General features: G+C 40.4%; 1 protein-coding gene across 1 annotated transcript in view; it reads left to right on the top strand.

The window, feature by feature from the left end:
* The first annotated feature begins 333 nt into the window (after window positions 1-333).
* SPARCL1 (SPARC like 1) overlaps window positions 334-15,320 on the top strand; it is a 38,503-nt gene continuing 23,516 nt past the window's right edge. The window contains exon 1 of the mRNA XM_016213115.2: window positions 334-636. The gene's annotated coding sequence lies outside the window, so the exon portion shown is untranslated. The remainder of the gene's footprint in view (window positions 637-15,320) is intronic.

Raw genomic sequence — 15,320 nt, forward strand, 5'->3', positions numbered from 1 at the left:
AAATACCCCACTATTATTAAAACTCAGACTGTCCCCGTGAGAACAATTTCCAATTAAGCAATGTGAAAATGCATCTGCTACAATGGTCCCCTCCTTCCTTAACCACCCCCCCCTTCAATTTCCTTTAGAAAGACAGAACAGCATGGAGTTTCTTTTTACAGTCTTAAAATAAAAATTCCCTAAAAGAGGATCCTGCTTATAAAACCTTTTAGAGTTGTTTGGGGGGAAAAAAAGCATAAAGAGCCAAGCGCTTATATTCTGGCCAAGTTATGAGCTCCTGAGAACAAGAGCTCGAGGGGAGGACTGTTAACTCTCTCCCTGTTGGTTTGCTCTCCTCATAAAGCTCATCGCTCCCTCGGAGAGGCCAGCCTGCCGGCGAGCTGCAGGAATCTGCAACAAAACCATGACAGTCTGAGCACGCTCCAAACTGGTCTGTCACCTCAGACCCTGACTAGTTCACAGAGAAGCAGAATTTCGACTCCAATAGGCTCAAATGTGTTTCTGTGCAAAGGAGCAACGCTGGTGAGGGAAGAGATTTAAAGAGTATTGGGTATTTGTCAAACTTTTATTCCCTGCAAAGAAGGGATTCAACTTCCATTTTCTGCCAAGGCTCTGGGTCCAGCCACCTACCTGAAGGTAAATTTTAATAAGTTTACTGTATCATCTAATTGCATGTGCTTAACTGATTTGCATGATCTGGTAAAGATAGCTAAGATTTTTACCTAATACAAAGCCATTCATTTAAAAAAGAGAGAGAGAGAGAGAAACAACCTTTTGTATGATTTATAGAAAAACTACTTAACAGGGAAATTTAACTCTTGTATTCATGTTTCCTTTTCTTCTCCAAGATTAAATAACAAATACTAATAAGTGATTGTTTTAGTATAGAGCAAGAACACAAATGTAGAACTATTGTCAGCTAGAATTGCATTCAGATCTTGGTTAAGTCTGAATCCTGAACTGTGTTTTGTAGAAGTACTTTACTAATTATGTTCAACAAATCATAAGGAAAGTAGTGTTTTAAAAACTTTCAATGCAAAGTAATTTGTGTGTTTTCCATGTCTAAATCATGTGAAGTTTCTCAGTCAACACCGTTGTCCCAGTCTGCACCTAACAACAATGTAGAAATGGAACATTCTGCTTTTCCAAAAGGTAGAAAAATCCCTATACTGTATTCTTCTTTCATGATTTTTTACTTGTTGTGACTATTATTCCTTTCCTGATTCCCTCTTAGAGTTTTATGACTAATTGTCTCTTGTCTCCTTCTATCATTTTTAAGATGTTCACACACACACATAAAATTTCTCTAATTCCTAATGGTGACTTATTTAAGAAGGGGAAAGAGAGGGAAGGGACTCAAAGAGCTAAAGAGATTGTGATAACTCTTATATTGTAAGGTACTATCATTTCTGGCTCTATCTTCTAAAATAAAATAAAAAATAATGCAAGTCATGCTCATTCATTCCTCCGGGTACCAGAGGTCACGCTGCAGGAGGAAACCATGCTCTCAAATGCAGATCGATACTGCTGATACTGTAACGAAGAGGCACTGCAGAAAGACAATCTCTCTTGCAGCCTTTACTCTGCAAAGAGGTTAAATATGTCACCTTGGCATTGTAGCTGAGCTCTCCTCTGGCCCAGAGCCTAAGTACACTGAATAGAAGCGTTCCCTCAGTCCAACTCTGCAGAGACCTTTTTTTAAAAATTGCCCCTTTCTCCTGGATACTAGCTTTTTCAGTTTACAGCTTATTCAGCTAAACCATGATGGTTAGGAAGTTGTTAACTATGGCTGTTTAAAAGAAGGACGCCCATCTTAGGACAGACTGAAGTACATATTTCTGTTCATTCAACAAGATCTAACAAAGCCAAGCCATGTGTTTCCTCCACTTATCATCCAATCAACTAATGCTGCTCTCCACATTTTGGAAAAGAATAAGTACATGTTATTAATAAATCTTGCCTTTTTTCTTTCAGGAAATTTTTGTACAGCCTTTTAGCAATTAGAGTACTGGGCTTCCTTTCCAGGTCCTTTGGGATATAATCTCCAATAGCTTTGCATACACAGTTTCGCTTATCAACTAAGTAAAAATAATGAATAGTGATGACAAAAGTAAAACGAATAGTGATGTATGTGGACAGCTCCAAAAAATTATTCATTTTCTTTTCCTCTCGACTGCTTATTTTTATTCAGTTGATTTGTAAGAGCACACAAACACCGCTATTTTAGTGGTTAGCACAATGTTCAGAACATGCTGGGAATCTTTTTCCAAGAGCACGAACACTGTTGTTAAAAGACTTCAGGTGCCCTTTTCCCTCACTTATCATTCTACGACAACCTTTAGTGAAGGAGAAGGGGGTCCCATAAATCCAGGAGAATTTCCCCAGTAGGTCTGGCTGACCAAGAGATGCCCAACTAGGCCAGGGTTTGGTTCACGCAGGGCCCACAGGGCATCTTCCCCCAAAAGCTGAGCCTGCAATGGTGGTCCACGTGGTTTTTGCTCTGGGCATCAAAAAGTAGAACTCTGGAGAACAGAGTGACTGTAGGAAGATGGTGTAATCAAGTGCATAGGATCATGGCATCTGGAAGCACACAGACCTGGCTGACATCTGGGCCTTACCAGGCTCTGGACAAATAACTCTTTGAGCCTCAGTTTCCTCATTTTTGGAAGTAGGGATCATAAAATTAGCTGCTACCTCAGAGATGTGTTTGTAATAATTTAGTGAAGAAAACAGCTATGCCTCGTACATATGAAGCAATCGATTGACCATAGCTAATATTAAAGCATTAGCCTGCCTATATGCCCTGACTGGAACTCTGTAGAAAGGGGGTTTACTCCAGGCTTTCCCTCGGGGTTTCTTCCTTATACTTAGAAGCTTTGCTGTGTAACGTGATGTCAATGCCAGGTCTCTGCCTCCGAGTCAGCACAGCAGTGTGGACAGAGCATGGGGTTCAGAGTCTAACACTCTTGGATCTGAATCCTGAGTCTGCCTCTTGCAGCTTGTGTGAGCTTGGGCAGCCACTTCACACCTCCAGGACTCAGTTTACCCATTTATGAAGCAAATAGTGATAATGTTACCTGCAAATGGGGTTGTTGTAGGAATTAAATGAGGGTGGGCAGGGGTTTTTTAATGCTAAGTATAGCACCTGACAGTGCCAAACACACAGTGAGTGTTTGGTTATGCACTTGGAATGATTTTTCTGGTAGTAAAACTGGGGATCAAGAAAGAAATATTCTTTTTTTATCCAAATAAATGAAAAATAAATAAATAAACCTGACACTACTGTATTCCCCTGGGGGCCTCAACAAGAAGTATTTATTACTGTGAGTCTTTATGCTTCATCAATTAGTTGCTTCTTAATGGCCAAGTCAAATGAAACTAAAGAGAGCTTTCTGTTTCCGATTTCCATTAAGAAGAGTGAGAAGAAACGCTGCTTTGCAGTCAATTCTCTTTTATTGGCCTACTTGGACAGGGAAGGAGGCCCCCAGCATTTCTCCTTTCTTATCTTTTCTAAAGGCAAGAATAGGGATTTTGGCTTGCTCTCGCGGGTATTTTTCCTCTCTAACTGAAATTCAAACGACAGGGTTTGTGTGTTTTTTTGTAAACTTCTCCCCTATGTTCCTATCGTTGAAATGTCAGCTGCTTTTTCTGGCTACATGTAGCAGGAGCAGCCTGTCGTCATAGCAATGAAAGGGGAAGGAGAGACTCGAGTTTCGGGACCCTCTCCGTGAAATAACTCTTAGCCGCTTTAAAATCCTTCTTTAGAAATGAAGTCTCTAGTCCTGGCTTGTTTCCTTCCTATTATGCAACCAACTTATGTATACCCATTGCAGTAGCTAAATGTTTCCTTTAAAGATTCAATGAATAGATGTTAAGAAAATGAACAAGGAAACTACTAAAGCGGTGACCGGTTTACTGTGGGGTGCCGGGGAAACTGGGAAGGCAATGAAAGAGAAAGAGAAATGACCTCACTTCATAGCACATACTTCACACCCCACAATAAATTAATCTTCCAAGTTCCCACTGCCTCCTCCCAACTTCATGATGTGTGAAAATATGGTGATTATCTGGGGGGATTCTGGGGCAGGCAGCCTGGACTCGAATCCTGGCATTCATGCTTGCTGGTTTTTTTAATCTTATCCACTCTTTGCCTCCATTTCCTAATATGCAAAATAGAGATGATAATAATGGTCATAAAATTGTCTTGGGAATTGAATGAGATACTGTATGTAAGGCTCTTATTACAGAATCTGACCAGTGGTCATGGTTGGCTGTTAAGCATGACAAGCTTCAGTTCCCTGTAACTCTTAAATGGAGATAACAACAAATTCCTAATTTTACTGTAGGATTAACTGAAATAATAACTATAAGTGCTCAGGAAGCAGTAGTTCTTTTAATATGTTTCACTATGAGATCGAACTCTAATAAGAATGGCTTTTTTCAACTTGGAATTTCCCAGTAATGAATAAAGGCCTCAGAATTATTATTGTAAAAACGTGAGCCATTGAATTCCTAAAGAGGAAAAAAAGAAATAAGATTCTTTACATTTATAAAATATAAAGAAGAGCCTTCTCATCTTGATGAACATTCTCGTATTTCATGAAATAATTTGGTTCAGGCTTTCTATACGCTTCTTTAACATCAGTGTCTGTGCTCCCTGGGTCGGCTCTGTAATTATCTGGCGCAGGGTTCATCATCAATCCTCTGGGTGTTGTTTATAGCACACGTCTTAAAAATCTGCTGATGCCGCACTTTTGATCCCCAGGCAGGAATTCTCACTCTGTGGCGAGGATCTCTACGTGTTAATTACTTGCCCTATTGCTTTTACCAGTGCTCTTTAAAGGGGCTTATTTGAATCCACTGTGGTCTGTAAAGTGTGTCTTTCCGAAACTGTTCAATTCCAACATTTCCAATGAAGTCATGCCTCAAGAATAATTATGAAATCTGCTTTTAATATCTTTATTTCCTTTTTTATTGTCAAGGTGACCTTCTTAAGAACAAAAATAAGCATTATTTGAGATCGTCTTAGCTGTTTTCTTGAAATGGTACTTTGTTGTTCAAAACGAAGTAATTAGAAAACGGCCTTTACTGCGAGAGACCTAGGAATTACTGGAACATAAGACAAACCCCTCTTTTTCATAGCATGATTTTAGGGGGTGAAAAAAATTCAAATTATATCCAAGGTGTATTGTATATAATTATACACTGAAATAAGTGTTAAGAAGGCAAAGCACCTTTGTTCTAAGAAAGTATGTGAAGAGCCTGACCTCTGCTCAAGGTCAGTGATGGCTTTCCTTGAAACAGAGGTTAAAGAGAGGTTAACTGAGTGGTGCGGGGCGTGCGCGCGAGCTCCCACGTGTTGGGTGGTGGTAGTTGGGGTGAGTGGATGCTGGCAGGAGGATCCTGAGAGGGTAAACACCCTGCACAAAGACCCTGCAACAGGAGGGGTCATGGCCTATTCCAGGAACAGAGAGAAGGTCAGCTCCTCAGAGCAAGGGGTAGAGCAGTAGGAGATGCAAATCCCAAGCAGCTCCCCATGATGTCCTCTTACCTGAGCATTAAAGGTACTTATCCTCTGCCTGATTTAATGTGTATCTTTAACAGCTATGTTGAATTCTGGTCAGAATCAAAGTTCCGATAGGCATGAACCGTGTCTGTCCCTACTCAGACCCACATGGTGGTAGATTCAGATAGCAAGAATGAAAGGCAGTTGGGGCTCAGAGCTCCAGAAAAGTCTGTACCTTTGAGACTGAGTATATTATATACACTTTAGGGCTGGAAATCTTTTTGTTTGTTTAAAATATTTCAGATGTCCCTTTTTCTCCCCAATGACCCGTTCCACCCCATCCCATCCCTCTCCCCAGCCACTCTCCCCACCATTGTCCATGTCCTTGGGTTGTGTATATATGCATATAAATTCTTTGGTTAGTCTCTCTCCCTCCACCCACCCGCCCTTCTCCATCCCTCTGACATCCGTCAGCCTGATCCATGCTTCCATGTCATTGAATCTATTCTATTCATCAGTTTATTAAGTTCTTTAGATTCCACATATAAGCGAGATCATGTGATGTTTGTCTTTCTCTGCCTGGCTTATTTCGCTTAGCATAATATTTTCCAGGAGGGTTGGACATCTTAAAGTCAGATGGTGGTGACTTGGCAGAGAACTCAAAATAGAAGAGCATCTTTTTTAATCCTTCAGATGACTTTAACCTCAAGTTATAGACCTCCCCCAAGAGACTCATTAATAGTCTAAAAGCCCTAAAGCATCAGTGTTAACCCTGGATCAGGTAATAACACGTATCTGTTAGCCAGAATATGACTAAAGGAGTTGCTCTGTGATAACAAGGTCTTTGGCCACTGTGTAAAGACAGGGTGAAAAGAATATTCTGTTTGAGTCTGATTATAAAGTACCTATAATAATCACTTTGTTTATTACATTTCCATGAAAGGAAACTTTTTCATAGTCACAATAATTACTAAAAATAGCAGCCTTCAGTCTTCCTCTGATATAAATGAATTCAACAGAAAATACCTGTCCTTATTTGGAAGTGTGGATGTACATAGTGATATGCCAATAGTAAGAAGAAAAATAAAGTAACAGGGAAAACCTGCCCTTCTTCTAGGGTACCTGGTGTCTTTCTCAGGTCTTTTGCCTGAGACCAGGGTGTACAGATCAAGTAGCAGTCATCTACCTTGAAAGCCAAACTCTCTGAAGCAAGTTTCCTTGGTACCAGAAGGAAAGGCCAAGGACTTGGCAGTTTGGCTGAGGCTGCCAACCGAAGAGCCAACAGCTGCAGAGGAACTCGGCAGAATGAGGAGAATTCAATTAGAAGGACTTGAAGCACTAAAATTTCCAAGGAGTCAGTGATATAGCCAGTACAAGAGATGGGAAAGAACAGACTCCAAGCCCGTTCCTCCCTCCAGAGGTGTGGATGGCCACTCGAGTTCAGTGGTCAGACAGCTTGTTAAATACTTAAGCGAAAAGGAAAGAGAAGGGAGGTAAAAGGAGAGAAGATGTAGAGTGAGACAAGAAGTGCCCAGTGCAGACAGATGGTTGGGGTGAGTAGATTTAAGTGGCAAGGCAGCACTCAGAACTTCAAAAATAATATTTACCGTATTACAAATTTAAATAAGTGGTCTAAATTAATTATATTAATGTTCTTTAAAAGCTGTAGGAACTGACAAGAAATCAAATACAAAAATCTACTCTGTCCTAATCTTATTCTAATTTAAACTTCCAGAAAATATTGTAGAAACTGAAATGGAACCAATTACAAATAAGAATCCAAAGTGAACCAGAGTACCCAAAGCTTATTGTTTTTTTGTGCAAATTCACTCCTAAATCTACACGGAGAATGATGTTCTAGGGTGTGCCAAACTTTAAGTGCTTCCCTTTATCTAGGAGAGAGAAATTTTAAGACACCAAGAGTCAGAGGATGTCATCCAGAGGAATGTCCTACGTTCCCTACCAAATGCAACGTTCAAGCAATGCTCGCTATCACACGCACTGTTTTCCACCCCCCACCTGAATGGCCAGGCACCCCGTCTTGGAGGCCAGAGCTGACATTGCTCTATCAGAAATCAGGGGTGGCTGACACACGCATAGCCCTTTCTGCCCTTGCCTTTCAGATCAATCTCTGTAGGCTTAACAGAGCTACTTTCCAGCTAGAGGAAAACATACTCAGGCCCTTTTCCTTGTTTTTCCAGGGACATAACTCGTAGACCTGCTGAGAAATCTAATTACAACCTCCTTTCATGGTGAAATCCAATTACAACCTCTCCCAGGGTGAGAGCCAATCCTTTTCATACAAAAGGAAGCAAAACAAAGGGGTTTCAAGCAGGGGATGTGCCTGCGCTCTGCCTTCTCTCTTAGACAACTATGCAGAAAGGTTGCAGTGACCTTGGCTTGCTTTGCTTGGAAACAATGGTCAGGATCTATTTCTACCCCCATTCCCATGAGAAGGTAAAATATTTTCATATCTAATGTGAGGATTTTCTGGGGATTTTTTTCAAAGATTCATTCATTGGGTAAAACAAATTTGTAGCTACCCTCTGAATATCCATTTTTGATTCAGAAAGATAACATCTCTTCTTGAACTTGGAATGTAGTGTTAGACAAGAAAAAAAGGGTAGTGAGTTATTTAAGCCCCCGGTAATCTGTGTCTGACATCTTTCATGTCTGTACCACCCTTTCAGCTACTCTGTTTGCTTGGGGATCATGAGAAATTGCAGGGCTGCTGGGAGAAATGTCGCCCCAAATTTCTGACACCTAATTGAGATAAGTGGAGACAGTTATCAAAATGGTCATTTATGGAAATACATATTTTACAAGTACCTGGCATAAGTCTGTAATTGCTGAACAATAAAATTACTACCCTCATCCTAATGAAATCTGTCACTGCTACACAGTCACTGTGATCCACTGAATACATATAAAATCCAGATTTGCAGCTAATCCCCCAAAATGGGCAGCGTTTTTAGAAGGAGCACTCGGTCAGCTAATAGGTTTTTAATTATGAGTAGAGTGAGAAGTGGTAGATGCTTTGTTTTTGGTTTTTTAATAGGATGAAGTTTGCCTTAGATTTAATAAAAGTGCTATGCCTATACTGTTAATAAGAGTAAATAAAGAAGGATATCAATCCACCACTCAGCCCTGGCCTGTGTGGCTCAGTGGGTTGAGCATAGTCTTGTGCACTGAAAGATCACCAGTTCAATTCCCGGTCAGGGCACAAACCCAGGTTGCAAGTTCAGTCCCAGGCAGGGTGCATATGGGAGGCAACCAATCGATGTTTCTCTCTCTCTCTCTCTTTTCCTCTCCCTTCCTCTCTCTAAAAGCAATAAAAATGTATTAAAAAAATAATCCACTATTGATAGTGACCCCCAAATAGCTCTGAAAGCAAAGCAATTTTACTATGCTTGATTCAACTTGAGTTACCTAATCATCCATATAATATTTTAGGGACCCAGTGTGAAGGTGGCCTGAGATCTACATAAGTCAGAAAAATTGAATCTTAATCATGGGTCAATGAAAACCTGTGACTGGTTTCAAGACACCATGTGGTCAGATCTTCACACTCTCTTAGCACATTGTAATCATTTTTAACTGTCAAGCCATTAGTTCAGAGCATTCCCCAACCTTTCATTGGGACCAAACAATTGAGTTAACTCTAAAGCAATGCAGCATTCTGCTAGAATTCAGAAGAAACAAAACACAAATGCTAAACCCCAGGTGTCTTCTTTCCCTCTTATTTTCTTCCCGGATCACCAATTCTAGCACATAACAATAGGCTTTGAGGACATCATAGTGGGGTGCAGGTCAAGCTTTTTCTAGGAAAACTTCTAAGTAATTTCTTAAAATATAGGTAGAGGAATACTAGAAGATTTGTTTCAATCTGGGAAACTTTTGGGTTAAACCTCAGTACTCCCAGTGATCTAGCTTCTTAGGCAGGCACGGGGCAGGGGGTGGAGTACCAGTATCAGCTCACGGATAAAAACAGCTAAGTAATGTCTTCTTAAGATCGGAAAACAATTTCCAGCCCATGCTAACTCTACGTTTGGTTCTTTGTTTTTATTTTTCTCAAAATCCTGTGCATGTGGATGATAGCCACAGTAAAGTCTGAGGTTGTGGTCATGGCTGGAGGTGGCTGACTCCCCTCAAGCTTCCCAGCATCTTGATAACAGGGCTCATATCTCTAGGGATCCATAGCCTAGTTATTAAATGTGGTGTGTACACTTTAGTGCTGTGAAAACAAAATTAGTCACTGTCCAAAAAGAATTAACAACAGATTCCCTTGTATAGTCTTATTTACCCAAAATGCAGCTTTGTTTCAATTTGGCTAGTTAGGCAATGTTTGATTAGGCAAATTTCTACATTTTCTGAGACTAACCACCCAACATGAGTGTTTTTAGAACGTTTAAAATGTTCACTCAGATTGAGCTAATGAATTGGGTTCCCTCTGGGGTGGGAAGGGAAAAGAACAGAGACTAATTGACTTCCCAAGGTTCCAGATTAGTCCTGGTGTTAACATTCTGGAGATTACATGAAAGGAGAAATGGGAGAGTCCGGTAGAGTGAAACATGCCATGTTCCAACACAAAATGCTCTCAGAGCTGGTTGCCCACATTTCCTTTTAAATCTCTTTAATTCCATAACACCTTCAAACCTTGTGATTATATCAGCAAAACCATCTTCACTGAGGGCTGATCACATTTTAATCCTTGTAGCTTTTGATTTTCCCAAAGATGAGGCCCACTGTGCTCCACTTAAAAAGAAAAATGTTAGTGTCAACAATAAAAACAATTAAAAAAAAAAAGAATGAAAAAGAAAATTGTGCACCCACTACGGCAATGTATGTAAGGCAATGTATGTACTGTTATGTTCAGTAAATGGACCCTGCAAATTAAACTGACAGAGAAACAGAAACAACTCATTCCTATGCACATAGGAGCCAACAGAAGCACTGACTCCCTAAACTGTCAAAGATAAATGCTTATCCATCTAACTTAGGGGGAAAGGGAGGGAGAGAAACAGCTTCCCTGGGAAGAACAAAAATATTTTCCTTTAGGAAAAACAAATGGGTGTTTAGACCAAACAGGAGATGAGAGGGTTTGCAATGTTTGCCTATAGAGACATAAGTGGTCTTTCTGTCTTGTTCTTGGTCATAAAGCTCCCCTGGAGAGGGCTTCATAGTAGGTTTACTCTTGTGCTCTCACTTGGGAGTAGAAGCCACCCCAAAGAGGACATTTATAGTTCTCATTTCTTAGAAGTTTCTGCTTTTAGTCAGATAGGGGAAGCTCCAAAAAGGCTTCCTTCTGCATCTGTTGAAGCTCAGATGTCTTCATCTTAAAATAACCTTGATACCAACTCTAAGGTTCCAAGTAGGTCCCACAACAACTATAGAAAGACTTGAAACAGGGAAGCACTGGGGAGAAGGCAGCTTTGTTGCCAGGAAATCTGCAAATATTCAAACCCATGAATCTTAAACTTCAAATCAAGGGTGGTATTGGTCCAGGACCCAGCAAGGAAATGATAAATCCAAGCCAAAAAAAAAAAAAAAAAGAATTCAGGGATTGGAAGACAGTATAATTAAGGAATTATTTACCAAGGTGTAGGCAGGATATGGAGCAGCTACAAGGGGTTGTAGGAACAGGCTAGTAAGAGTTAATTAGGCTTGCAGGAACCTGGGAAGGACGCATTTTCTGAACCCAGACAGAAAATGCTCTGTGGTCACAGAAAGGGTCTGTGACCTTTAGGAGAGGGACACAGTCACAGCGAAGGAGCTGAGAAAATACATATTTTGATTTTACTCTCCTCTGTTTCTCAGATCTTTCCAGCCAGTGTTCCCCATTGGCTGAACCCAAGAGAAACCATCAGGCATGAGAACCTGATCATGCAGTTCACACAGCCCCGGACAGTTCAGGGTGCATAGGGCTGGAGAGTGGACATGGAGAGAACCTGAGGGAACAAATGAAAAATATCTGGATACTCAGAGAAAAAAAATCTCTTCCCCGTGTGGGAGAGACAGGATTCACAGCAGCAGACCAGATGTGTCCTCTCCTTGCCCAAATGAATCTTCTAGCACTACCCTTCTGAAGGTATAAATAAGCTTAGGTTTTCCACCCCATTTTCAAAGAACTCTTCAATCCCCAGCCATGAAATCCATTAGGGTTTATTGTATCTACTTCTTTCAGAGAAGGCAGGTAATGAATAATATCGCACAACTGGGGCAAGCAATTGTTTCTCCCCTTCAATGTGGTGGTTCCCTCCAAGGCACATGAGAAGTGCCGGCAGTGTGCTGAATCCTGGAGGGACTTCTGCTTGGACTGAGTGCTTTCATTAGTGCTTCACACAAGAACCACTCATCAAAGCCCACCATTGTTCCCCATGGGTCCCAACGCCATGAGAATGAGGCTACTTGGAACTGTTCTTAGGTATGATTTGCTGTTTTTCTTAATCCTGGACGACAGCTACCCCAGTGAATAATTCTTCGTACATTCACAGAACTGAAAGCACTTGAAATTCCTCTCCTAACTTTAGCAGAACTTAACAACCGACTTGCTCTGTTAACAAAAAAAGAGAGACAATTTCCACTGAATCCAAAGAGGTTTTATATTATGTTGGCAGAGTTTAACAAATAAGGGAAATTTAAATAAGAGTAGTCAGAGGAGAAAGCTAAGAAGCTGGCATTCAGGGAAAATCAATCCCAGGGAGGTAGAGAATAAAGTAAATTAGGGGGTAGAGAGGAGAGCTAGAGATGGAAAAGAATAGGATTAATGTATGTGATCATTTCAGAGGTGAGGCAGTCTTCAAAAGGTGAATCGTCATGCTCTTAGCGCAACGCAGCCAGTCATTCAGATAGTATTAGGTCCTGCCCCACAACAAATGCCACAGGCCTTCAGGTGAGCCTTACTCAGGAGTGGGCTCAGAACTTATGAACAGGGAGTTTGCACAACGTGTGGGGTCCTCTTTTTTAAAAAAATAGGAAAATCAAAATCAGGTGCAGGGCTTTGTAAGGAGCTTGTACAAATGAGACCTGAAGCTTCTTAGCTTCGCGGTACATCCATCTCTGGCCATACTCAAATGTCTGTACCCCAGAGAATATGCAAAAAGGGGAGGGAGAGGAATAAATAAATGTGAATATGAGAAAATCCACATTCACAGGTAAAGAGGAAATGAGAGGACAGATATCATAATATGATTTGAGCGAAGAAAAATAAATATAGCCAAAATAACTTCTCCCACTAGACAGGATATGGTGGAGACTTTCTGAAGGGCTGGCAAGCGCCTGCGGGAGAGAACAGAGCACCGCCTCCACGCGCCCATTGCACACAGACTTGTGAAGTGAGGCCCAGTGAGGTCGGTGAGAGGTGAATGGTACAGTGAGATGGGGAACTCTGAAAGGCATGATGAAGATGTGTGGAAACATAGCTACTGCCCAGTCTTGCCAAAGATAAGTCGTGGGGATCCTCTCAGCACAATTAAAGTAATCCTTCAATTACACATTATAGAGGATGGAGAATGTTCTAATTTCTCCTGAGCTAGAGAAAGAGAGATCTTTGAGAATGTCCCTTTGAAACTGTTCAAATTGGTGGCTTCCATGGTCCTCATCATGACTGGGCGCAGTGGCACAGGGGGATGTTCAGGAAGTTCCCACTGGCTGGACATGATGTGGAGGTCAGGTGACAGGTGGGAATATGTGGGCGTACACAGGTGAAGGGCTTAGCATTGTACCTGGCATATAACAAAATCTCAAACACTATAAACCATCATATTAGCTACTATATTAAACAGTCAGTGATAAAAACCTACTTTTTCAATAAAATAAAACTTTGAACATAAGTGATTCTACTGCTAATGAATATACTTGAGTGCTATTTCACTCAAGATATTTAATGTTTATTCCAGTTCTTTATTGCTGCTTACAAACTTAATGACTTAAAACAGCAACCATTTCATGTCTCAATATTTTGTGGGTCAGGAGTTTAAGCAGGTCAGTTAGAGGTTCTGAGCTGTTCTAGAGGGCCTAAGGTGGCTCCACTCATATGTCCTGTGTCTTTGTGAGGACAGATGGAAAGCTGGGATCTGCAGGGACCATTGAACAGTGTCTTCCGTGCCATAACAGTGTCTTAAAAAGTGGCTCAGAGCTTCCAAAATGAGTGTTCCAAGTGTACCAGGTCAAAACACCAAGTCTTCTTATGAACTTAAATAATAAATATTATTGTTATTATCTAAATTTCACATCAACACTGCATATTTAAGTCTTTAAGAATAACTCTGTATTCAAAATGTGTCTAATTTTTGCATTTTTCTCCTAGAGTTTTATTTGCTCTTTCTGCAAAAATAACAATCCATGTTTATAGAAAGTGAACACCAAGTTTGAACATCTTGAAATATATGACATTTTACTTATCCAAGAATAAATGGTATTCATCATACTTAGCAAGAACATCTTGGGTTTCATTGTCAAAGTACTTTGCAAGCATCAGCTAATTAAACATCCCTGTAATCTTCAGTATAACAGTTGTTTTCAAAATATCTCTCGTTTCCCAGCACATTTGTTCAGTTCTTAAAATAAGAATCTAAAGGCAAGGAAATTATTTCGATCAATGTGTGGCAAATACAGTTCGCTCATGAGACAGACATGCCCAGTGACCGGTCTAAAGGACAATGCAGAACTCAAGGCCTTCTACATCCTAGGTACTGGGTTGTGCCGGGAGGTCTTATCTTCAAAAATGCAACACAGGCATCTGCTTTATAACTGAAAACTTGAAGTGGTTTCCTGCTTGGATCATTCTAAATGACAACCATATTCTGTCTTTAAGCCTTGTTTTCAATTACTGGATGAAAATAAAGATAAACATGAGACCCCTAAAAAATAGTTCCAACCTGGAACACAATAAATGATCAGGGGCCATGCAGGGAATGTTGGGGCTGACTCTCAAAAAAATTTGCATGACTGGCCACCAAAGGTTACAGGGCAAATCCTATACTTATGCAGTCTTAATATGTCTCCGCCACAGCTATACCAATATTCTCAGCATTCTAGTAGCTCCTTTGGGGTAAATCCAAGGTGAAAACTACCTCTTACTTGAGACTAGAAAGACATTAATTCAGGAACATTCTTATCTTCTAAGTATGGATTATAAGCATATAAAAAACTAGAATTTAAATGAATAAAATATAAGACAAGTGAGTTTGTTTTTAATGAGTGAACTAAATATAAAAATATCCTGTAACTAGGACACCTGGGCAGCTTGAAATCCCAGGAGAAAAGTAGGGGAACACTAAAGCTTCATTTCCCTTATCACTTAATACAAGGCATAAATGACTATAGTGATAATATTAATGAGAGGCACCAGGCGGAGCAATGGAAATAATAATCACTTACAACTTTATGCTACTTCAGAGTTTGCAAAGAGTTTCCCCACCTCAGTGGCTCCCTTTGACACTGGAGGGAATTGTCATTCCCATTCTATAAATGAGGTTTGGAGACATTCAGTTATTTGCTCAAAGTAGCATTTAGTACTTGGCCCAAGTACAAAGCCAGGGCCCAAAGAAAAAACCTCTGATTTCTAGTCTGCAGCCTGTTCTGCCGAACCATGTGAGAACCTAGATTCTGAGTCCAAAGTGTGGTGTTCTAGTCCTTGCTCACCTCTTACCCTTGCACATTGAGCCAAATAATTTAGATTCTCCAAACTTCCGTCTCTTATAGTTAAATGTATCTGCCTACTCTCCTTTCCTTATTGGATCAAATGAGGCAGTATACAAGAAAATATTTTATAAACTGTGAAATGCTATATAAATATAAGGAAGGTTTTACC

Source organism: Miniopterus natalensis, chromosome 1 (assembly GCF_054644295.1).
Source record: "Miniopterus natalensis isolate mMinNat1 chromosome 1, mMinNat1.hap1, whole genome shotgun sequence".
NCBI classification, from domain to species: domain Eukaryota; kingdom Metazoa; phylum Chordata; class Mammalia; order Chiroptera; family Miniopteridae; genus Miniopterus; species Miniopterus natalensis.